The 24,157-nt window shown below is 52.7% G+C and overlaps 1 non-coding gene across 1 annotated transcript; it reads right to left on the bottom strand.

Moving 5' to 3' along the window:
* Nucleotides 1-12,138: 12,138 nt before the first annotated feature.
* On the bottom strand, nt 12,139-12,342 carry LOC128946374 (small nucleolar RNA SNORA74). The gene has a single exon (XR_008483956.1). It is a non-coding gene; the product is annotated as a small nucleolar RNA SNORA74 (small nucleolar RNA).
* Nucleotides 12,343-24,157: the final 11,815 nt, after the last annotated feature.

Here is a 24,157-nt window from a genome sequence, read left to right as displayed (position 1 = left end):
GTAAAACAAAACTGACACAGTCTGGCCAGATCCCAACAAAAGGTCACTTGTTTAGTGTCAATGTGAGGAATCAGTGCCATCAGAAATTCCCAGCTGGGAAACCCTTCCCTGGAGTTCCCTGGCTCTGGAGTGGGCTGAGGTCAGAGCCCTGTGGGAGCAGTGGGGCAGTCTGCAAAAAGAATCTGCATCCCTGGATGCTTTAAATGCATCCAGAAATTGCATATGGAAAAGGAAAAGACCTTGTGGGTTTGGGCAGACAAAGATGAATTTCTTCAGAATACATAGGAAACAGCACCTTCAGAAGGAACAATTATTGTTGGAATGCTCCCACATGGAGCAACAGAAGAAGGTTTTAATCTTGAGCTCAGATGCATTTGTGCAAGTGAAATATTGATATATTTTTTCATTATATACGTATTTATAGGATAAGACAATATATTTATTTATATATGTATTTAAATATTTTAATATATATCTATATTTCGGTATGTCTATATCAATATCTACATAAAAAATAGGAAAAATATGAAATAGTGCTGACAATAATAATTTGGTATCTTTGGCTGCTCAGGGATGTAACACTAAATACCCTACAGGACAGGATTGGCCAGGACCCTAATGTCAGTGGTCAACTTTGTGAGATTGTATACAATGGAAAAAGGAGGAAGGGAGGAAATTGGCTATTTTTACAGGGGTTGCTGATACTGTGATGCAGAGTGCCTTGTTTGTTCCTGTGAAGAATACACTGGTTTTGCCTGCAGGGCTTTTCATGTACCAGACTATGCACAAGCTGCAAGATTGGTTGAACAGGTGAAGGGGTTGTTAAAAGAGCAGCTGGAAAAATGAGGAGATGGGAACCTTTGCCCTTGGAGAACCCATCTCCCAGATGTGCTCCATGCCCTTCACAATGGCCCACTGGGGAAATGAAACCCCCTGGCTGTGCACAGCTGCCCCCAATTTGCAAATCCAACCATGGGCAGTGAGACTTGGGCTGCCTGGGAAATTGTTCTGGCTGTGATGGCCCCTGGCAGGGCCAGCCCAGAGGCTGCAGGGTGAATTCAAAGCAAATGAGAGCTGTCAATACTGAAACAGGAATTCAGATTCCTCCAGGACACTTTGCTTTGGTAACTGCTCCCTTGGAGCTTGGCCTTGCCAAGTGTTCCTGTCATGGCAGGAGGAACTGATGCAGAATATCCAGGAGAAATTACAGTAATTCTGTTAAACAATAGTGACCAGGATTGGATTTTTCAACCCCATGACAGGGTAGCACAATTATTGATCTTGCAATTTTAAGAATGATTGTGAAAAAAGGAGATCCAGCTCCAATCACCACCGTTTGTGGAGATAAAGGGTTTGGATCCAGAAGCCCTAATAATGGAGCCAGAGTGTGGGTCCAGAGGCCAAATGGCCCTCCCGAGGCAGTTGAAGGAGCAGCTCCTAGGAAAGACAACTCTGAGTCCTGAACCCTGGGCAGGAGCAATGGGAATGTGTCCCTGCAGCCAAGGATTCTGTGTGAGAACAAGGAGATCTGCCAGGATATTGTTTTACACATCCTGCCAAACCAGATCTTCTCTGTTTGCCCCAAGGGCCCCTGTGGAAAATGCTCTGATCCACGGGGCTCCCTGTGAAGACTGCTGTGACACTGAGGGACTTGCACAGGAATTCCATCCAGGAGCCTGGGTGCCCCTCAGGGACTGGGACCCAGCCCCTTCCAGCCAGAGGGGAAAGGGCCCCCCAAGCCTTGTTAGCCACAGACAGCATGGTAAAGCTGAACAGCAAAGGGCCTGGGGGCATTATTCTGGAATTAAAAAGGTGCCAGCTCCATGGGCAACAGAATTCTTGTTCCTAACTTGAATGAGATTGAGAAAAAAGAATGAAGAATGGTGTCACTAAAGTACTACTGATGTCTGTAAGGTGTACCTTGACAGTCAGCCAGAATCTTTGTCTGCCACAAACACCTCTAGTTTCACCAAGAGGTCAGTCATCAAAATGTAATGATGGGTTATGATGGATTGCTGAGCTTCTTTTGTAATTCTTTGCTAATGATGATGTGCTTTGTTGAGCTTATCCTTTTGTAAATCTTTGCATCTGTGCATGATATAAATGACACAATTCCTTCAGTTGGTGTCTGTGTCTTTGGTAGTGACACTGCCCACTGGTGAAACAGGGCCCCCTCTTGCCTAAGTGTTACCTGGGAAGGCAAAAGCCCTCCCTCCAAAATTCCCCCCTTCCTCCCTGTTCCCCCCTTTACACCCTGAGCATGATGTGCTCTGCTCTGGGCTATGCCCGGGTCAGTTGGGGTCCCCTGTCCTGGCTGTGTCCCCTGCCCAGCTCCCCCGCAGCCCCAGCCCCTCCCCAGCGTGGCTGGACGAGGGGCAGGACAGGCCTTGGCTGTTCTGCAGCTCAGCAAGAACAAAACCATCTCTGCGTGCCCAGCCCTGTGCTCAGCACCCGGCCCAGCAGTGTCTCAGTGCCAGGGGCTGTGCCCTCAGTCCCTGACAGGGGTTTCCATGGCAACCGCCAGGCCAGGTGACCCAGGTGTCCCCCCAGTGCCGGTTGCCATGGAAACAGTGCCCAGCCCCGCCCCTTTCTGTCTGGCTGACATGGCCTTTGGCCCTGGCAGTGCCATTGGCTGCTGGTTCCTGGTGCCTGAGCGGCCAGCGCAGCACAGGGCAGGTGGCCATGGCACAGCCCCCAGCAAGGGATCCCCTCTGGCTCTGGGCACTGACACCAGCCCTGAGCAAGGGCCCAGGACAGCTTGCCATGGCCACCAACCACCACAACGGCTCCGGGCATTGGTTGTCATGGCACCAAACCAAGGAACGGGTCCCCATGGCCGTTGCCATGGCACCTGGTGGCACCAACGAGTGTGACTGCAATTGTACCTGGAACAACCCTGGCACCGCTTTGTCCTGAGGGTTGCAATGGCAGCTGAGGACAGCAACAGCTGGTGCTCTGCAAGGGCCCTGGGGCAGACGGGAAGGAGCAGCAGAGCAGGGGCTGATCCATCCCCAGTGCGCTGCACAGCCCAGGGCAGCGTCCCAGAGCATCCTCATGCAGCTGCCAACAACATCCCCCCTCTGCAGCCCTGGCCTCTCCCCCAGCTCACACAGGTGCCCCATCCTTGCAGGCACAGACACGGCAGCACTGGCTCAGCAGCCCCTGTTTGCGTTGCACACAGCAGGGGGAGCACCCCCATGCTGTTGCAGTGGGGACGTGAACCTGAGGAAGCACAAATGCCATCAGCCCCTGGGGCCAGCAAGGGCTGGGGGACACCAGGGAAACCACTCAGCTTTGTCCTGGCCTCTGCAGTCAGCCAGAAATTTGTTCCCATCAGCTAGGAGTTTCCTATCTTACTGCAGACTCTGTTGGTCAGAGCCAGGGCTGCCTGGCAGCCACCCCCAAACTGCCCTGAGCATTTCCTTGGCTTTACCTTTGCTTTCTTTACTCTTCCTGCAACAAATTTCTTCCCATTGCCCACCCCTCTTCCCTCCCCTGCAAACAGCCCATCCCTGTTTGCCCTTTCCTCTCTGGCTCCACTCCCCATTGCTGTTCCCGACTTGGCCCCATGGGAACGTCCCTTGTGGAGCAGGATCATCCTACAAGTGCTGCAGGAATTGTCTGCAGGCTCCTGCAGTGCCTGGTGCTGCTCCCTTGCCAGAGGCACCCCAGGCCAGGGGGGCACATCTGGGCTGCTGTGTCTGGCTCTGGGGCTCCCTGTTCTGGGCAGTGAGGAGGAGCTGCAGAGGCTCTGCAGGACTGACAGGATGGGCTTTGGGGCTGGCAGGAGAAGCTGAGGGACCTGGGCTGCTGGAACTTCTGAAGAGGAGGCCCAGGGCTCATCCTGCAACTGCTTCAAGGGTGTTTTCAGAGAATCCCAGAATCAGCAAGGGTGGAACAGGCCATGGAGATCATCAAGTCCACCCTGTGCCCTGTCACCACCTTGTCTCCCCTGAGCCTCCTCTTCTCCAGGATAAACAGCCCCAGCTCCCTCAGCCACTCCTCACAGACCTTGTGCTCCAGACCCCTCCCCAGCCTTGTTGCCCCTCTCTGGACACACTCCAGCCCCTCCATGTCCTTCTTAAATTGGGGGCCCCAGAACTGCAAACAGCACTCGAGGTGCTGCCCAAGCAGTGCTGAGCACAGGGGAAGAATCCCTGCCCTGCTCCTGCTGGCCACACCATTCTTGATCCAGGCCAGGAGCCATTGGCCTTCTTGGCCACCGGGGCACACTGCTGGCTCATGTCCAGCCTGCTGTCCATCACCCCTGCAGGTCCCTTTCTGCCTGGCTGCTATGCAGCCACTCTGTCCCCAGCCTATAGAGCTGCAGGGGTTGTTGTGTCCAACATGCAGGACCCAGCACTTGGACTTGTTCAACCTCACCTTGTTGGATTTGGGCCCTGGATCCAGCTTGTCCGGGTCCCTGTGCAGAGCCCTCCTACCCTGCAGCAGATCCACACTCACACTCAGCTTGGTGTCATCTGCAAATTTGCTGATGCTGGACTCAGTCCCCTCATGCAGATCATCAATGCAGACATTGAAATCCACGCTGGCTGGCTCTGACCCCTCGGCCATCCTGTGAGTTCTCTGTGATGGCACTCAAGGTGATCTGTTCCAACACCTTGCCGGGCACCCAGGTCAGGCTGACAGGCCTGGAGTTCCCCAGCTCCTCATTCCAGCCCTTCTTGGGGATGGGCTCACATTGGCACCTCCAGTCCTCTGGGACCTCCCTGCTGAGCCTGGACTGATGGTAAATGATGGAGAGCAGATTGGGGAGCTCATCCACCAGCTCCCTCATCCCCCTGGGAAGGATCCCATCTGGTCCCAGAGACACCTGTGAGCATCTGAGTGGCTCAGCAGGTCCCCAGCTGCTTCCTCCTGGATTCCAGGAGGGCTGTTCTTCTCTCTGTCCCCATCTACCAGGCCAGGAGAACACTTGTTCTGGTTGGAAACTGTCTTATTTTTAAAATTAGTCTTACTTTTGAAAGCAAAGAAAGGTTAAGTACCTCAGTCTTTTCCTCATCTTTGGTAACCATATCCCCCACAATAAGAAATGGAGGTTTTCCTCAACCCTTTTGCCATGAATGCATTTATAAGATATATTTTGTTATCCTTCAAAGAAGTGGCCTGATTAAGTCCTACTTAATCTTTCGCCTCTCTAATTTTCTTTCTAAATGACCTAGTGATATTCTTAAACATTTCCTGAGTTTCCTGCCTGTCCTGTGTTGGCTACATGATGATTGTATCATATAATTCGTATAATGTAATTTGCTCCCTGCCCAGCCAGGCCCGTCCTTTCTCATGCTAACTCAGTTTTGGGCACAGAGGTAAAGGCTGTTGCTGCTCCTTTGAAATTTCTATCTTGAAGGGTGTCCATCCTTCCTGGAATCCTTTGTTTTTAAGGGCTGTTTCCCTTTAAAAAATCAGTACCTGATTCAGTACTTTCCAAATCTGCATCCTGAATAGGCTGAAGTCTGCTCTTAAAAATCCAATGCAGAAGATTTGATGATGCCCCTCCTTCCACAGAATATATAAAACCTCAATAATTTCATGGTCATTGTGCCCCAAACAGCCTCTGACCACCACATCTCCCACCAGCCCTTCTCTGTTTGTGACTAGCAGGAGACAGAGCTTTCCTTGGCAGTGGGAATTGCAGGAAACCTCCCCAAAGTGAAGCTTGGAGAGTTCAGGCTGGATCTGAGGAGAAAGCAAAGTCCCTCGCAGGGCAGAATGTTGGTGCTGGAGGTGTGGCAGCGTGAGGCTGGGCCATGGCCGGGCTCTGTGTGCCAGGAGCCGGTAGCGCTGGGTGCAGGGAGCCCAGGGAGGGCACAGAAACACTGGATGAGAAATGCTGGGGCACAGCGAGATGGGCGAGTGCAGCCGGCCAGGGCAGAGGAGCAGCACGCCCAGGGGGCACAGCCTGCAGGACAGATGGCCAAGGGCTGGGCAGGGCTGGCAGGGTCACAGGCACCCAGGCCTTTGTGCCCTGGGCTCGGGCAGCGCCTCTGGAGGCCCCACAGGAGGAACTTTCCTGGCAGGGGCTGCACTTTGCTTCTCCCTCGGCCTCCCTGGGGAGGCTGCAGGGGGTGTAGGTTGATGCCATTTGTCCTTGCTGCCCCTCACATCCCACTGCCCCACAAACAGCCCCAAGGCAGCCGTGAGGGACAGGCCCTGCTGGCCCAGGCTGGGCTCAGGGCTTGGCCTTTCTGCTTCCCCCAGCCAGCCCAGGCCTTGCTCAGCATTGCAGTTCCCTGCTCAGAGCCTTGGGCTCCCTGCAATCCTGGCCTCAAGGATCTGCTCTCACCAGGCCCTGGGCAGCCTTTGGTACTCCCTGCCCTCACTGGGGCCCAGCCATGCTCCAAGGCACTTGGAGTTTTGCTGCTGACTCCTTCAGCAGCTTCTTCATCCTTCTCTGCATGCCTGAGGCTCCTGGACCCAGCCCCAAATCCACTGTGGGGCTGATTAAAATACAGAAAACCCTCAGGAGCTCTTGGACTCTGAAAAAACAGGGCCAGGAGACTTCTTCTCCTTTTTAATGCCTTTATTAAAAGTGATCAGCTCAGGATTGGGTAGCTCGGCGGGTCTGCAGCATCCCGTCATCCCCCAAGGCGACTCAGAGGAGGAGGATATGCGCAGCTCTGTCCGCAAGGGGCAGAACTGGGGGAATCTAGTCCTCGTGGGAGCTTTTTAGGTGTGGTGTCCCCACCAGATGTTTCTACTTTTGCCGGTTGTCTTAGTAGGCCCTCATCTCCGGGGACTACTCCCATGGTCAGGGCGAGAGGCTCCGAAGATGTTCCGCATCTCTGCAGGCCCAGCACTCGGCTCCTCACGTCCAGATATCACTCTAGTCTCTCAACTCTTATTTGCCTCGTTATTTTTGGGGTCTTCTCAGTGCAGCGGGGGACCCATGCTGCATTCTGGTCTTGGAGTCACTTTGCATAACCCCCTCCCCTTCTCAGGTGTCTTCTCCTCACTGTTCGGGAAGGTTCTCACCCTTCACTGTGTCAGAGAAGGGCCATTACCTCGCCCTAGCCAGGGCTTTTACTAATACAAAAACAACCATTAACGACAACGACTTGTAATTACTATAACACAGGCAGCAGCCCAGCAGTAGTGGTCCCTTTTTTGCTCACAGAAAAAAATCAACTGAATTTTTGTTCATAACAGTCTCCCTTCCATTGTCTTCAGGTTTTCAAGGCTTGTGCAGTGATTGGAGTTAGTTTGGAGTTCTCCTCAGGAGGGAGATTCCAAAATGCACCTCATGATTGTTTTTTAATCAAGGGTGCATTTTTTTATTTTTCAGTTCATTGAAAAGGTGACAGAAGCTTTTGCCTGGTGATCTTGATGCTGAATGTCTCCTGTGGAGGTCTGGGCACAGAGAAGAATGAGCCCCTTGCAGGCTGACCGTTTGGACAAGCTGCTCCTCACCCCCAGCCTCACCATGTCTGACATCGCCCACCTGGGACTGACATCCCAAAACATCCAAAAAATGTAGGCATTTATCCTTAAAAGAAAAATTTAATTAATTAATGAAATGATAATTATACTATTCAAATTCATGATAGTATTATTCAATATTTTTATTACCTGATTTGTATATTTATATTTTTAAAATTGTTACATTTTTATCAGGCAAAATAATTATTGGTCATTGGTTCTAAACAACAATTCCCTTCGTTATTCAATTATTCTCTACTGCCTATTTATTTATTCCTCTTTATGGTAACTAGTAATATTTGTAGTCTTTTTGGCATTATATTTATCATGTTTTGCTCTGATAGGGCCAAGTGGTGGCACTTTGTGATCCCTGGAGACATTTCTGAGGCACGTTTAGGGCAGTTTTGAGTCTGGGGAGGGAATTCAGAGAGAACTTGAGGGTCTGGAGGACACTTGGAGGAGCCGGGTGGGCACTTGGAGAGGCACTCAGGGATTCTGAGGGACAGTTCGGGGTCCGGCGACAGCACTTGGGGGTCCAGGGGGGCCCTTGGAGATCAGGGAGGGGAATTTGGGGCCCTTAAGGGTCCGGGCGGGCCCTTGGGGGGCTCGAACGGGGCTCTCTGGGCCGCGGGGGGTGATGGGAGTTGTCAGCGCGGGTATCATACGGTTTAACCAGGGCCGCGGAGCATCACGGGAGTTCTAGGCGCAGCTGCAATGACTCTCAGTGGGGCGCGGGGCATGACGGGAGATGAAGTCCCGGCTGGGATAGAGCCGGACGTGCGACGCGGAGCATGATGGGAGTTGTAGTCCCGGAAGTGGTTCGAACGCGGCGTTTATGGGTCTGAGAAGGCACTTGGGGGACACTTTTGCGTCCGAGCCGCGACTTGAGATCCTCGGGGGGGGGGATGTAAACGGTTCGGGAACTCTTGTGGGGAGGTCAGGGAGCCCTAACTGGGCTCTTTAGCATCTCCCACAGCGTTTCCAGTGTTCCCCAGTATGTCCCAGTCCTCCCCAGTCTTTCCAAGGACAGTTTCATTTCTCACGGTGGCCGTGGCAGCCGAACCCAGCAGTGGGGTCAGTGCAGTGCCCATGGCCACAGCCCTTTGCAAGGGCCCAGTGCAGCTTGGGCTGATGATCCACCCTCACAGCTGGCCCAGGGCAGCTCTGCAGTGCCTTTGGTGGCACCTGGGGCTGGCACACACCTGAGCAATGTGTCTGCACTGGGGAAACTCAGCAGTTTGAGATTGCTGCAAAAATCCCCAAAAGTGAAAACCCATCTTAGGCTGGGTGCAGCCAGCTCTCCAAGCACAGCAGGTCCCAGGGGAGTGAGGACAGACAGGATGGGACTGGGCAATGTGGAGCAAGGTTGTCCACACTGGGTCAGAGCTCAAGGTGCAGCTTCTGTGAGCAGGCCAGAGCTGCGGAGGAGAAACCCTGGGTCAATATCAATCACAGAATTTTGCAACAACATCTGCTCTAAAGAGAAATAACATAAAATACTTCATTTAAAATAGGAATGTGTATTTCTTACAAGTTCTTTGAAATCTTTCTCCATAACTGGACTAGGAAAAGTTTAATGATTCTCACAGGACTTTGATGTTGTTTACATGAGACTCAGTCCCTGAGAGTGTCTTCAAAAAACTTCTCAAGAACTCAAAATTAAATCGGAACTCTGAACTTGAAGTTTTAATGGGTCCACTGAGGGCGATGACTGAGAAAAGTGTGCCCAGGTTCCACTAGAGCAGAACACTGGAGGCAGTGATGACAGCTGGGGACAAGCAAGGCTAAGGTGTCTCTGGTGCTTAGCACACCTGGATGTGTTTGAGGAATGCCAAGGGCCAAGGCCTGAGCCCCAGCCCCTGCCAAGGCAGATCCTGTCCCTCCCTCCTTGCTCAGGGCTCTTCCCGGGATGGGCACTGGCATGTGGGGATGTGCAATGGCAAGGGCAGGAGCATGGGGCGGCCCCTGCCAGGCTGCTGAGCAGGGACAAGGAGGCAATGAGGCCCCAGGCCTGCAAGGGTCACTTGTCCCCTCGTGGCCTCAGGCCCAGGGCCAGCAGCCATGGCCAAAGTGCTGCCCAAGGCGGCTCTGGCAGGGCTGTCTTGCAGCTGCTGCCCATCCCTGTGCCCTGTGCAGCCCAGGCTGTCCCACGGTGTCCCTGCACTGCGCCTCTGTCCCTGCAGGCTGTCGGCATCCCCCGGCTGCCCCACCTGGCTGGGCCCTTCCTTTGCTGACAGCTCTGCCTCCTGCCTGCCTCTGCCTGCCCACACAGAGCCTGGGGCTGACCCAGACTCCTTCTGGGAGATGTGTTGTGCCACAGCCCTGCCCTGGGAGGGAAATTAATCTCTCCTTTCCATTCTGGGTCTTCACAGCTGCACTTGGTGACATTATTTCTATCTCAGGTTCATTTCCACTATGAAGAAGAAGTCCAATATATTTGAATCCACCTTTGTCATCCTCACAGGCTGTTCTTGTTCTGCCCTCAGTCTCCACTGTACCCAGGACTTCCAGTTCCCATACAGTGATCATGTTCTTGGGGCCTCCAAATCCCATCCTGGGAGATCTCTGGGCCTTCTCAAAGGTGCTCAGCCCTGGAGATGTGATTTAAATCCAGGAATGGCTGAGTACATTTTTGCCCAAGATTGTCTTGGGGAATATAATACAGAATAATACACTGTATCTTTTAAGTGACTGAGAGCAGATTTAGATTTTCTGTAAGGATGAAATATTTTTTGATGATGGTGGCAGGACATTGGCATAGGCTGCCCTCAGAATTGAAACCCCATCCCTGGATGTGTTTAAGGTCGGGGGCTTTGTACAACCTGAACGAGTGACGGTGTTCCTGGGTAATGGGAGTTTTACCAGAGACTCTTTTCAGTCTCTTCTAACTCAAACCATTTTACATTTCTTTGGTTCTTATATCCCAACTGCTTCTCCACAGGGCTGCAAATACCTACGCTCACCCTGCTAGCATTTTAATGTGGCCTAATTCCCAACACTTTCATAAAAAGGAAAGAATTACCATATTAGGGACATGAATTGCCATGTTTATGGAGGAATCATTAAAAGCCCCAAAAGTAAAGAAACTGAAAGGAAGGACCAAAATCTCAGTGTGAAAGATTCACAAAGTGGGATATTGGCAGAGACTCTGATGGTGACCTCCCAGCTGAGGATGGGGGTTTCTGAGTATCAGGATGGAAGGTCGCTCCCAGGAGGAGTCCTTGTGCATTTTCCTCCGCCATGGCTCTGCCCTTCCTGATCCAGCAGCTGTGGGGCAGCAGAGCAGGGGCAGTGCAGGGACAGGCCTGGTTCTGACAGGGCTGTTGTGGTTTAGGAATGGTGCTCCCAATTTACTACACCTACTACCAAGACCATGTGTCGCCCCAGATTTATATTCCCACCATTGCCCCCCCACACCACAGGGGCTTTGCCTGGCCTGGCCCTGATTGAGCTCAGCCCATGTTTCACAGTCAGGGATAACCTGGAGATGGTGTCCAGGGTTCACCCTTGTGTGGCCAGTCCAGACCCCCCTGAGGCACTTTAATCCTGGCCGCCCCATCCTGCTGTCTGTTGTTGTGATGCTCTTCAGTGCCCAACTCTTGGGCACGTGAGCATCCACAGGAGGGAGTTTCACAGCCAACTTCTCCCCCAGACAGAGATGTCTTGCCCCAGTCCAGCAGCCCAGCTGGGTTTCCCTCTGTGCTCCCAACTGTCCTTTTTCCATGGTTCCAGCCACCCCAGAGAGCATTTCCCACCATCCCTGAGTCACTGCAGAGGTGCAGCGCTGGCCATTTCTCTCACTCAGAGCTCCAGGGATGGTCCCAGTGCTGCAGTGACTGCAGGAAAGGGGACCCCACAATGGGACATTTCTTGGTCAGATACAGACAGGAAGAGTGACAAACTGTCTGTGACTCGGGTTTTGGCCTCGCAGCCCCTGCCGTGGTTTGCAGGGAGCTGCAGTGTGGCTCAGCCCTGGCTGTACCCGGCAGTGCTGGCCTGGGAGAAGGTGTTGGTGCCAGCCGGCCCAGGGAGCTGCAGCGTGTGGGGAATGAGTTCCTCCTGGCCTCCTGCCCCAGGGTGGCACTGCAGGGCCTCATGGAGCCAAGGGGCCATTGTAGCTCTTCAGGGCCCCATGGAATTAAGGGGACTCTTTGGACATTGTGGGGCCTTGTGGGACTGAGGCCATCGCGACACTTTAGAACCAAGGGGCCACTGTGAAACTACAGGGCCTTGTGGAACTGACACTGAAATCACCCAAAAAGAAACTTTCTAACACAGTTTGAGTATCAAAAAGCATTCATTTTTATTGCAGCACTGATCACTTGGAGAATCCTTCCTCCATTCGAGTGCCCCAAACATCATGCGAACAGAGGTTTTATGACACACACAAGTTCCATATTTATGAGCTATAGAGGTTTTATGACACACACAAGTTCCATATTTATGAGCTATTCCTCTGTGATGCTCTACATCTGGCCTGTAGGCCACACAGTATAAATAATTCCAACTTCATAAGTGATTTATTATATAATTACCTTGCTTATGTAATTCGACCAGTAAGAGCAGACCCAGGCCATTGGAGACTCAGGCTGCTATTGGCTGGTTAGCTGAGTAGTAACTGGCTCAGCCAATGAGGATTACCTTCATGGGCCTTCTTATCTATATAAGGAAGTTAGATCTCAATAAAGCTGCCTGTTGCTGCATGAACACATACAGTCTAGTCACCTGTCTCCACGGGCAGGAGTTACTCCACTCTCAGGCATGCAGAGTGCTGCCAAAACCTGGCACCACTGAGCACAAGGACGGCCTCGCTGGTGCCAGGAAAGCTCAGCAGCACCTTTCTCTCCCAGCAGCATAACACTGGCACAGGCACTGAGCAGCCACAGGCAGCTGACTACTGCTGGGAGACAAAAACCCCAAAACTGGGGGGTTTACAGGGCAGAAAAAACGTGGAGGCACTTTTCTGATGACACCTACTCTCATCAAGGCTTCATCCAGCAAGAGGAATAGATAAGCTAAACTTATTTCTGGAAAAACCACGTTATTTCCACCCTGAGGACCTGAGGCTAGCACAGGAGCCAGCAGAGGCCTTTTAGACAGCAAAACATTTTTGCCCATTTTCCCAGGCTGGCTCACGGTCACACCTCACCCATGTGGCTCCAGAGCTCTTGCTGTGTCCCACGGGCAGGTTATCCCTTCACATCTGCTCTCGCAGGCTCCAGTGCCCTCCCGGAGCGCCTCCCCGGCTGTCCCAGCACAGCTCAGCTCAGGGTTCCACACGCGACGGGGCCGGGGCACCTCAGAGCTGCTCCTGCGGGCGGGTCACCGCCATCGGTCATCGGCTGAAGGCCTAAAGAGAGGACAGCAGAAACATCACAAATAAGCCATTAGTTCCATCTGTATTCACAAAGCTAAACAGCAACGGCCTGGCTTGTGGCAGAGGACAAAAGCCAGCACACCGAGTGAAAGGTTGAGGAATTAATGCTGAACCGCACAGCCGAGCAACATCCCCAGTCCCCCGGCCGAACAGCTAAATAGGAGACAGTGAGTATTTCAGGTGGCGCCTTCCTGCCCTGGAGCCCCGGTCTCCAGCCCCGCTGCCGCCGCCACCCGTGCCCTGTACCCTCCCCCCCCCTCACCTCATGGCGGCGGTGGCCCCTCATGGCGAGGGAGCTCGGCCCGCCAGAGCCGCTCCTGGCCCTCATGGCGAGGGAGCTCGGCCCGCCAGAGCCGCTCCTGGCCCTCATGGCGAGGGAGCTCGGCCCGCCAGAGCCACTCCCTGCCCTCATGGCGAGGGAGCTCGGCCCGCCAGAGCCGCTCCTGGCCCTCATGGCGAGGGAGCTCGGCCCGCCAGAGCCACTCCCTGCCCTCATGGCGAGGGAGCTCGGCCCGCCAGAGCCGCTCCTGGCCCTCATGGCGGCGAGCTGAAGAAGCCCAGTCCCCCAGAACCGCTTCATCTCCACACGGCGGCGGGGGCAGAAAAGAGGCGGGCTTGGCCACGTTGCCCAGGTGATTCCACAGAGACCGCCCCGCTCGCTTCGGCCGCTCCCCCTGGGGCGGGGAAAAACCCTCGGTAATCAGGCACCGGGAGGGACTTTGAGATCGTCTCGTCCCACTCCCTGCCATGGGCAGGTACACCTTCCACTGTCCCAGGTTGCTCCAGTCCCTGTCCGACCTGGCCTTGGACACTTCCAGCATCCCTGACAGAGCCGGAGCAGGAACACGATCTGTGGAGCTGGGAGAACTGAACTCAAGCACCGGCTCATGGGAAGCAGAGGGCTGGTGAGCTGCCTCTGCTTGCCCCTGATGTGTTCCACTTCGGGCACAGGAGGTAGAAGTGTCAGCTCAGAAACAGCTGCCAGCAACAAAAATCCAGCCCTGAAATAAGCAGAGAAAAAGCTGTGGTGCTGCCAAGTGCCTTGCTGGGAGAAGCACAATTCCACACTTTCCCTGACCTCCACTGGATGCTGTAACATCAGCCCAGTGCTCTGTGTATCCATGTCTGGGCACAGCAGTGTAACTGTAACTCCCTCGCTGGGGATCCATTCAAAGGAAGTTTTTCTCTGGGCTTTGTGCTCCATTGCGACACTTGAAGGCCTTTCCAGAAAGCCTGGCATCCGTCCCCCATGCTCCTCATGTGCTTATGCTCTCAGAGCTCAGCAGTGAACTCAGCTGGAGCTGCGCCTTGCCTCAGGCAATCATCCACTCCAGCTCTGTCTTCTTCAAATGTTTCATGGTCTATTTTCAGCCCAAGCAGGCAGCTATTCTTCCTGGATGTGGGGTGCTCCTCTCCAGCTCAGCCTGATCCTGCCTTGTCCTGGGAAGCTCTGGGCTCGTTGTGCCCAGGACACTGCTGTGTGCAGGGACAGAGGCTAGTGCTGAGCAGAAGGAGCTCGGTGCTTCCCCTGTCACTGATGAACCTGGTGAGGAACAGGTTTCCCAGCTATGCCCAGTGCAGCACAGCAAAACCTGTCTGGGGGAGAGACAGGTAAGAGCAGACACAGAACACTTCATGCTCTTGTTCCTGGGGGTCTCGCTGCCCATGGCCAAGGGCACGTGCCCACACAGGCATGGATGATGACTCTGCCAAGACCCTAAGCCACAGCTTCAGTTTAGAACTGTTTAATTCATTAGCCCAGCATGGGGCCCAAATTAATATGCTTTGTCTCTTTAATAAGACATTTTCAGCAGGACTGGGGAGATACTTCAAAAGCTTCCTGAATGCCAAATACCAGAACTCAGAAACTCTCAGTGCCAGGACTAGTCTCTCACTTCCCAGTACAGACTCCCTCTGTGTGCACAGCTTTTTCTCTGCTTGCTAGCCTTGGAGGGGGGCTCAAACAAAGGCCTGCACATCATTTGTGAACTTTGGGTGAAAAGCATCAAACCAGATGAAACACAGCAGAGCAGCTCTGCCATGGGGGTGAAGCCCTTTTCTGTCACAGGAATGTGCTCTCTGCAATAGCTGCAGCCAGTCCCCGTTGTTCATCTTGGCTTGCTGACCACTAAACAGAGCCTCCTTTTCTCCTGCAAGTGTCGTGGCAAGGCCTGAAAGGACTGAGATGCTTTGTTCCAAGCCAGATTAGAGATATGAGTTACTACAAAACAAAAGCCCAGCAAGCCTCCTGGAGAGTTCCTCTAGTCTAGACACAGCCTCCCCTGAGCTCTCTGCATCCCAGCACAGCCCTGCAGCTTGTGTTCAAAGCAACTCAACTGGCTCCAGAAGCCTGGGTAACCTCTGTCGAGTGAATGTTCAGTTGCAGCATAAAGGAGGAATCACATTTGAGTGATTTTGCTCCCATAAATTAGCAGCATGGGTTAAACCAGGACATGAGCACTGTCTGCTGGCACAGTGCATCCACTCAAGAGATCTGCACTGGCATGGAGCTGTAGTGCTTCAAAAGACATGTGCTCCAAGCCTGGGGTGGGACATCCCCCATGTAGCTGATGTCTGCAGCTCCTGTGGCAGCAAGAGAGATCCTTTACTGTCACCTCAGCCCTGAACACACCCGTGCCCAGGGCTCACTGCCTGCCCCCCGTCACTGCTCAGCTCTGGCACTGCAGGGCTGGTACTGTGATCCTTCTGTACCAATCAGATTTTGGCTCAACACCATTTGGCCACACTGTCAGTCACTGGAGAAAAAGACAGAGTAGTACCATGGGAAGAGGAAGAAAATTCAGTAAACCTATGGAAGAAAAGATCTGTGGATGTACATCATCATTTACCATGGTGGTCACCTCCAGCCCCACAGCCAAGCATGTTCAGGCTTTGGTGAGAAGAACTTTTATCCCCCTGGTGTCTGTCATGGCTGGGGCCTGTGATGATGACACCTCATGGGTGTTGGTGCTTGCACTGCCCTGTGAGTGACACCAGCCTTGCTTGGCTCCCACACAGCAGAAGGCAGGGCAGCCATGGCCTCGATGGTGCCTTTTCCTCTTTGAGGTGCTGCACCCAGGTCAGGGATACCCCACACATGAGCACAGACTGGGAGAAGAGCTCATTGACCAGCAAAGAAGGGCTTGGAGGATATAATGGATGAAAAGCTGGACATGAGCCAACAGTGGCAGCCCAGAAACTCCCCTGTGCTGGGCTGCACCCATAAAGGAGTGGGCAGCAGGTGAGGGAGGGATGGTCCCCCTCTATTCTGCCCTTGTGAGATACCCTTGCAGAGCTGCTCCAGCATCAGAAGGACCTGGAGCTGTTGGAGCAAGTCCAGAGAGGCCATGGAGATGCTCCCAGGATTGGAGCCCCTCTGCCATGGAGCCAGGCTGGGAGAGCTGGAGGTGCTTACCTGGACAAAAGAAGGCTCCAGGGAGAGCTCAGAGCCCCTTCCAGGGCCTAAAGGGGCTCCAGGAGAGCTGGGGAGGGACTGGGGACAAGGGATGGAGGGACAGGACACAGGGAATGGCTCCCACTGCCAGAGGGCAGGGATGGATGAGATATTGGGAATCAGGAATTGTTCCCTGTGAGGGTGGACAGGCCCTGGCAGGGTGCCCAGAGCAGCTGTGGCTGCCCCTGGATCCCTGGCAGTGCCCATGGCCAGGCTGGACATTGGGGCTGGGAGCAGCCTAGGACAGTGGGAGGTGTCCCTGCCATGGCAGGGAGAGGAATAAAATTATTTTTATGGTCTCTTCTGACCCAACCCATTCTGTAATTCCATCATCTCCTCTGCCTCCACAGAGGGGCCATTTCCACTTCCCCACTGCCATCACAGGATGGCATTCCAGACCTAAAAGCTGAGCTGGCTCAGCTGATACTTGGAGATCTTTTCCAGGCCCTGGGGTGTCCAACCCCAGAAGAAGCTGTGGATTTAACCCTGCCTGCTGAGCTCTTCTGCCAGGTCTCAGCCCTGACACTGCCTTTTAATCACATCCTTTAACGCCAGGGCTGTGTTTTAATCAGCTGCACTGAAACACTGCTGCCGTTACTGTGTAACCTCTGATCCATCTAATTGCACTGATTTAAGCCAGTTACAGCTTTGACAGTGAATGTCATGCAGAGCACTTTAATCTTGACCTGCAATACCTCGGGCTCTTGCAGGGCCTCCTCTGCCTCCGAGGACACGCTGCTAATCAGACCGAGCCAGGATGTAGTTTAAGACATGGACAAAGGGAGCCAAGGGCAAATCATGAGCAAAATGAATCTGACTCATTTTGTTACAAAGCAGTGTTGAAGGTAGAGCTGCTTTTCTTTGCCTGAGAACGATTTGGGAGAGTAGTGAGAATAATTTTTTTCAATAATTTATAGCTTCAAAATAATAACAAAAAAACAAGAGAGAGAAAAATCATTCTTAGATATGTTTTTTAAAAAGAAAGCTTATTTTGAGTTAGGTGCATAAAGCACTGGTGCAGTGTGTTATCCCCTGTGTCTGCTCCCACGTGTGAGTGGGTGCTCCAGGCTTCACCCACCAGTTGCTCCCTGCAGGAAGAACCCATGATCCAACCATCTCCTTCCCTGGCCAAGGGCCTGCAGCCTCCCACCGGGGCTTGGTGCCATGTCCTGGGTGCCAGCTCTGCCAGCACAGCTCCCCGGGGGTGGTAGTGGGGCAGGATCTGCTGCTTAGCTGCCTCGGAGGCTGGGGCTGGCTGTGTCCCTCTGGGCAGCTCAGGAAAGGCTGCTCCGGCTGCTCCTTGCAGGGAGCTGGAGCAGCAACCTCACTTGATCGGGGGAAAGAGCAGTCAGGAAAGGTGACATAACCCCGATCAGGCTGCCAGAGGGGTGGTGCAGCAGCAGCAAGGGCAGTGCCACTCTGGATGTGGCTGGGCAGGAGTGTGCCCTGCCTGTGGGACCCTGCCTGTGGGACCCTGCAGCCCCTCTGTCCATTCACTCTTGCCTGGGTCTCCTGGCCCTGTCAGAGCTTGCTGGTTTTGTTGTTCAAAATGCCCTCGGGCAGCTCGAGGAGCCCGTGCAGTTCCCTCTGTTCTGGGCTGAAACTGCTGCACAGCAATTCCTTTTTCCATTTCATCTCTGGCAGAGCCCTTGAGCTTTGCTCCCTTCCTCTTCCACCCTGCTCTCGTCCTTCTGGGCTTCTCCTTGGCCCAGTCTCCTTCCCTGGTGTCCCCTTCTGCTCCCAGCTCCTATTTAACCCCCATCTTTTCTGTCCTCTCCTTCAGTGCTCCTAGCCAGAGGACAGATCACAAACCACAAGCTCTGCTATTCATCTACCAGATCCCAAGCCACTGTCTCAGTGTGATAAAGGTGATCTGCTAATCGTGTGGAGAGGATCCCCCAGGATGCAAACCCCTGCTGGGATCTGTGGCAATTCCATGGCATCAGCCACAGGGTCAAACGTACAAGGGGGGGGTTGCAGCTGCCTTGCTCGAGTGTGGGCACCACAATCAGCCTGCCTCAGGAATTGAGACCTGCACAAGGCCCACCAAACATACCTGTGTCCTTCCAGTGCCCCACCAGGTCTCCTGGCAGCAAGGAATTTGCTTTAGTTCTGTGAGTTTTATAAAGCCTGACTCAAATCCCAGGGATTTCAGGCAGTGCTGACATGCAGAGTGGGGTGGTGTGAGCACAGCCCTGGGGTCAGGTGCTGGGGCAGATGGGTGGGCACATCAACATCAACCCAATGTTTTAGAGCAGAGCTAACTAGGAACAGCTTATTCCATTAAGAAAAAAAGAAAACCAATAATCATTCTTAATTAGGACAGAAACCTCCAGATAGGCTTTTTTAAAGAAAATGCCTAAAAATACCATTTTTGCTTTGATTTGAAAACTATTTTTTGCTCTTCAGACTGTAAAACAATTTGAATTGATGATGCATTTCACAGCAAAAACACATCCCTTTTCATCTTGAAAATGCTGAAATGAGTTGTTACAAAATTTTCAACGTTTACCCCCTTTCTCAAAAAACAAAATTTTTAATTTAGATGAAATATTTTTTTTTCCTAATGGAAACTCTTGATTACATTTTTACCCAACAGTTCTAATTAGAATTAACAATTACAGCTGATTCTTGGTGGGGTGATAAACAGCTGGACTGCACAGCCCTCTCCACTCTGGGACTTCCAAACAAGCCCCAGCCCTGGCAGTTTAGCCTTCTGCAACATTTTAGACTTGTCTAGTCACTGGAATTTATTTTTCTTTCTTTTTTTCCCACCCTTTCTCCTCTGAGGGTTAGATTTTACCAGTGCAGCATCTCTAACAGTCAGGGAACTTCACAGTGAGTTGAGATCGCATTGATTTCTCAAGGAAGAAGCCGCATACTAATTTTTCCTGTTTTCCTCCCTTGAGGAACACAGGTAACAGCTCCAGGAAGGCAGCTGGGTTTGTAGATAATATGTTTACCCACTGGCTGACAGGGAATTCTGAGGTCTGTGGGACCATCATGGGACACAAGGGGACTTTGGCTGGTCTGGTGCAAGGCTGGATTTGCTGAGAAAGAATGTGGGATTAAAGCAGAACAGGTTAAACCTGAGAGAAGCATCAGGTGAAGATCAGGGGATGGATCAGTCCATGCTATGCTGCCAGAGCTTCCCCCTGCCTCCAGGATGATCCTCACAATCCAGCTCTGTAGGGCGAGGAAAGGAACACTGGAGCAGCGAATGAAGAGGAAATGACTGTGGTGGAGGGGAAGGGAAGATGTCAGAGTCTGCTCTTAAACCCCCAAACCCTCTATTCCAGGCACCGAGGCAAGTTTGTCCAGCCTTTGCAGGCAACCTCCAGAGAGCCAAGAGGCACTGGGACATCCTCTTTCAGGGGACTGGTGTCCCCAGTGCCACTCTGACTCCTGGACTGCCATGTTCAGTGCTTTTCATGGCTGTTCATCCCTGGGCTGGCTCCACGCTGTTAATGGCTGATCTCTCCCTGGAAACAAGCCCATGGCCTTTGCCTGTCCCACCTCGCCCCTCCCACTCCCCTGCCAAACAGTTATTACCTTCTTGGAAAAACCTGAGATAGTATTAAACGAGAGGGAGGTTTTCATACACAAATGTCCCTGTGATTAATGGATTAAGAGATTCTGTGCAAATTAAAGCCTTTCTTCATACTTTGCACATCCAGCTCTTCAGCTGTTGTTCTTTCCCTTCTAGTCCTTTACAGAAGTCCCTGTGGGCCTTGCTTGCCCCATTCCTTTTGCTGCAGTTTTCTCCCCACAGTGACCCAGGGATTTCCCCCAAATCCTTGTGCCCACTGAGTCCTGGGCAGACCCTGCTGCTCCTGAATCAGCACTGTGGAGAGGAGGATGCTGTGAGCACAGCTTGTTTATACACAGAATCAGCCCAAGAGAGGGGCTGTAAATGCCTCTTTATTTCCATATTTATCATTGCAGCTCAGATGGATGAGGAACCCAATGGAAAGTTTAGATGAAACAGAGAAGAAATGAAAAACTGTTGGCAAGTGGCAGCTCAGCTGAGACTGGCAGCCTCAAGGGCTTCCAGAAGGAAAAAGGCTTTCAATTCCTGCACTGCTGCTCCATAACAACCCCATTCCCCTGCCAGGCCAGGAAGAGTGGGCCAGCTGAGGAACCCTGCCCTCCTATGATCCCACCCCAGGGAGATAGACCTGAGACCCCAAAGCAGCACATTTGGTCTTGCTGATATTTGGCAGGGCTGATTTCTTCCCAGAGCAGCAGCAGAGTGTGGGTGTGGAGGCTCCATGAGGATCTCCAGGTGATGGGCACTGTGGAAAGGAGCCACGGTGGAAAGGAGCCACAAAGGCTTTACTGGACACCTTTGGAACATCCAGTGCTGGGTGCTGGTGATGGATGATGATTTAAAGCCCATTTGTGCAGGGAATAATGGCTCATAACCATCCCCTCTCCTTTAGTGGTGTGACACTGCTGAGATGGGTGGTCTCATTTCCACCTTAGGGGAGGCGTTTTATTAATTGTCCCTGGCCTTGCTCCTGAGCCCGTGTGTGCTGTGATGTGGACGTGCTTCAAATGCAGTGACAAGGAGGTGGCAGCCAGGATGTGGCTCCTGGGGGAGGCAGCCAGAGAGGCAGGGATGGTGCTGCCCACAGCTGTCCAGTGATCTGAAACCTTCAGCCCTGGGAGGGAGTGACTGCTCCAGGCCAAGGGAGTCTGACTTTGCTGGGGGATAACCAGGACTGTGTGTCTGTGACCGGGCTCTGTTCCATGGGGAGGAGGCAGGGGATTGAACTGTCCCCTTGCTGCCTGCATGGCCCTCTGTGCTGGCCAATTTTTCACCTAAATCCTGGCTTGAGCACCCATAAAGGCCCCTGCCCAGATCATCTGGCATGATGGCTTCTAGAAAAGCGTCCCTAGGGTCGCTGTCCCTGCCTAGTCACAGCTGAGCTGGTGGCACTGAAAACTTGAGTTTCCATTCACATCCCTCCTGTACCTGCAGGTCCCTGTGCCCTCACTCCGGGCTTTATTCTCCTCCCTGCTTTCCCCTCATTTGTACCCGGCTCCAGAGGAGAGCACTGGGAATTGATCACTGTGTTGGCTTCGCTGATTTAATCCAAATTTAACCAGGCGGGAGCGAGCGAGGGCAGCCCGGGGGCCCGGCATGCTGTGAAGAACCTGTCGGTGCCAAACGGTGCCGTTAATAACGGGGGTGAAAGGCGGCAGCCCCCCGGCATCGCCCCTCTCACCCTGGCACAGCTCCCACGGGGACAGAGCTGTCCTGGGGACACGGCACAGGGACCCTCGGGAGCTGTCACCTGGTGGGTGCTGAGCCCTTAGTGCCAGGACAGAGCTGTCCTGGGGGACATAGCACAGGGACCATCAGGAGCTGTCACCCAGCGGGCACTGAGCCCTTAGTGCCAGGACAGAGCTGTCCTGGGGACACGGCACAGGACCGTCAGGAGCTGTCACCCAGCGGGCGCTGAGCCCTCAGTGCCAGGACAGATCACTCCTGGGGACATGGCACAGGGACTGTCAGGGGCTGTCACCCGGCGGGCCTGACCCCGAGCTGTGCCAGGGCTGCATGGGCAGCAGCTCACCCGCGAACCCTGAGCTGCATCCCCGCTGGCAGAGCCCTTCTAGAGCAGGGATGGCCCCGGGCTCATTGCATCCCACTTATGGCTCCAGAGCCCCCGAGGGACTGATGGCAAACGCCTTTGGATGAGTCTCTTTTTTTGGCAGTGAATGAAATAGGATTTGTGCTGCTGGTGATAAGAGACTGCAAGATGGACTCATCTGATCCTCACAGCAATTCAGAGAGGCTGATGCTGGCATGGCAGAACAGGTCCTACAATAGTCTTCACGTCCCAGCACACAAAATGAGTGAGAAAAAGCATTTTGAAAAGTGACTGGGGAAACTCTGCTGTTATGATGCTATCCTATCTCAAGCCCAGGGTTCCCCTCCAGCCTCTTTGGAGTCACAAGTACTTAAAAAATGCTCTGCTCTGAACTCAGGCTGGGTCATGACTCATGTCTTGGGCTGTAAAAATGCATTTCATTGTGTCAGCAGGAAAGTGGCTGTGGGCAGCGCTCTGGCAGCGGTGAGGCTGGCCAGGGCAGGCTGTTCAGCAATTACACCCACTGGAGCCCAAATTCCATCTCATATTTTGCTACAGCACACAAAAAAGGTTCAGGGGAAGGAAAGGCTGAAGGGGAAAAGTGTTTCACTTAAAAATCCTGGTAGGACTCTATGCAGTGGCTTGTCTGGCCACAAATCCATCTGTTTTGGTGCAAGTGCAAAGCCTGGACCTGCCACCTGGAAATGTGACCTCAAGAGTCTCCTGTAGCCTGTGGAGTTTGCTTTGTACCCAGAAGAGACACCTCTCATGCTCATCCTGGCATCCTTGCAGAGAGAAAAGGGCAACTGAACCCTCTGGATGCCTGTGCCTTGCTGTGGGCCTTGTCTCTGGGTCTTCCCCCAACCAAAACTACTTGCAGGTACTTTTAGTATGAGCCCATCACCAAAAACTAAGTTACCTGTCAAGGGCAGCACTGTGAGGCTTCACAGCATTGGCACCCTGGGACTTAATTTTGCTTGTGGACTTAAATGTCCAGTTATGTATCTGGGAGTGTTTAGCTGTTGTGACCAAATTTGGGACACATTGCCACAACTGAGTCACTGGAGAAGCCAAACAGCCTTGAGAGGAGAGGAGCCTGGTGGCTCCAGACGAGCATATGGCAGTCCTGGGAGCAAACTCACACACCTTTGCCAGAGGAACATCTGGATTCCTTAAAGGAAGGGGTTTAGCCAGGAAGCACCAACTCCATGAAGAAAATCTGGATTCCTTAAAGGAAGGGGTTTAACCAGGAGGGATCAATTCCAGGAAGAAAACTTGGATTGCTTAAAGGAAGGGGTTTAGCCAGGAAGCACCAACTCCATGAAGAAAATCTGGATTCCTTAAAGGAAGGGGTTTAACCAGGAGGGATCAATTACAGGAAGAAAACTTGGATTGCTTAAAGGAAGGGGTTTAACCAGGAAGGATCAACTCCATGAAGAAAATCTGGATTGCTCAAAGGAAGGGGTTTAACAAGGAGGGATCAATTCCACAAAGAAAACTTGGATTGCTTAAAGGAAGGGGTTTAACCAGGAGGGATCAATTCCAGGAAGAAGATCTGGATTCCTTAAAGGAGGGGGTTTTCCCAGGAGGGATCAATTCCATGAAAAGCAGCTGCCCTGTTCCACTGCTGTCCAGGACAGAGCAATGCTGTGGGATTGGGACAGGGGCTCAGTGCCTGTTAAAGCCCTGGGCACTAAGGAAGCCCAGGAGCAGCTGCAGGCAGAGGCAGCTGAGGGATTCCTGCTGCCTCCCACCAACGCTGCCCGCGATTCATCAATTACCTATCTGCTCAGTCCTTTTCTCCATCCTTTTGCAATCTAAATAGCACATTTTATAGTTGCTGCTAAGTGATGTGATCAACATCAATTACCTACTAAAAGAGAATCAAGTCTTGATTTAAAATTAAGTGCTGCATTTTCCCATGTTCTTTATATGTAGCCAACAGAATAATTGCAGTGACATAAAAACTAATTACACAACTCCACAATTAGGCCTCCCTCCTAGTGCTGTGATTGTCTTTAAGTATACTGATGAAAAATTACTCCCAGTCCCAAATTACTCTCTCACACCCATCTTCTCTAATACCTTTTGAAAAAGCCCTTCATCCCATCAGACCAGAGAGAGGAACTCCAGATGCAGAAGGTAATACATGCAGAGTGTATTTTCTTATCTCTTAGATGTGGGAGCAGTTTCAGATGTGGGATTTGGTTGGGATTGCCCAGGGATGCAGCAGTGCTCCTCTCTGGATGGACTGAGCATCTCAGTGAGGCTTCCCAAAGTGCCTGGTGT

This window comes from Melozone crissalis, unplaced genomic scaffold (genome assembly GCF_028551555.1).
Source record: "Melozone crissalis strain CALT ecotype California unplaced genomic scaffold, PUWL_Pcris_2 ptg000079l_1, whole genome shotgun sequence".
In the NCBI taxonomy this organism is placed as follows: domain Eukaryota; kingdom Metazoa; phylum Chordata; class Aves; order Passeriformes; family Passerellidae; genus Melozone; species Melozone crissalis.
The sequence above is the reverse complement of the archived record's forward strand: the minus strand, read 5'-3'. Positions and strand labels throughout refer to the sequence as shown.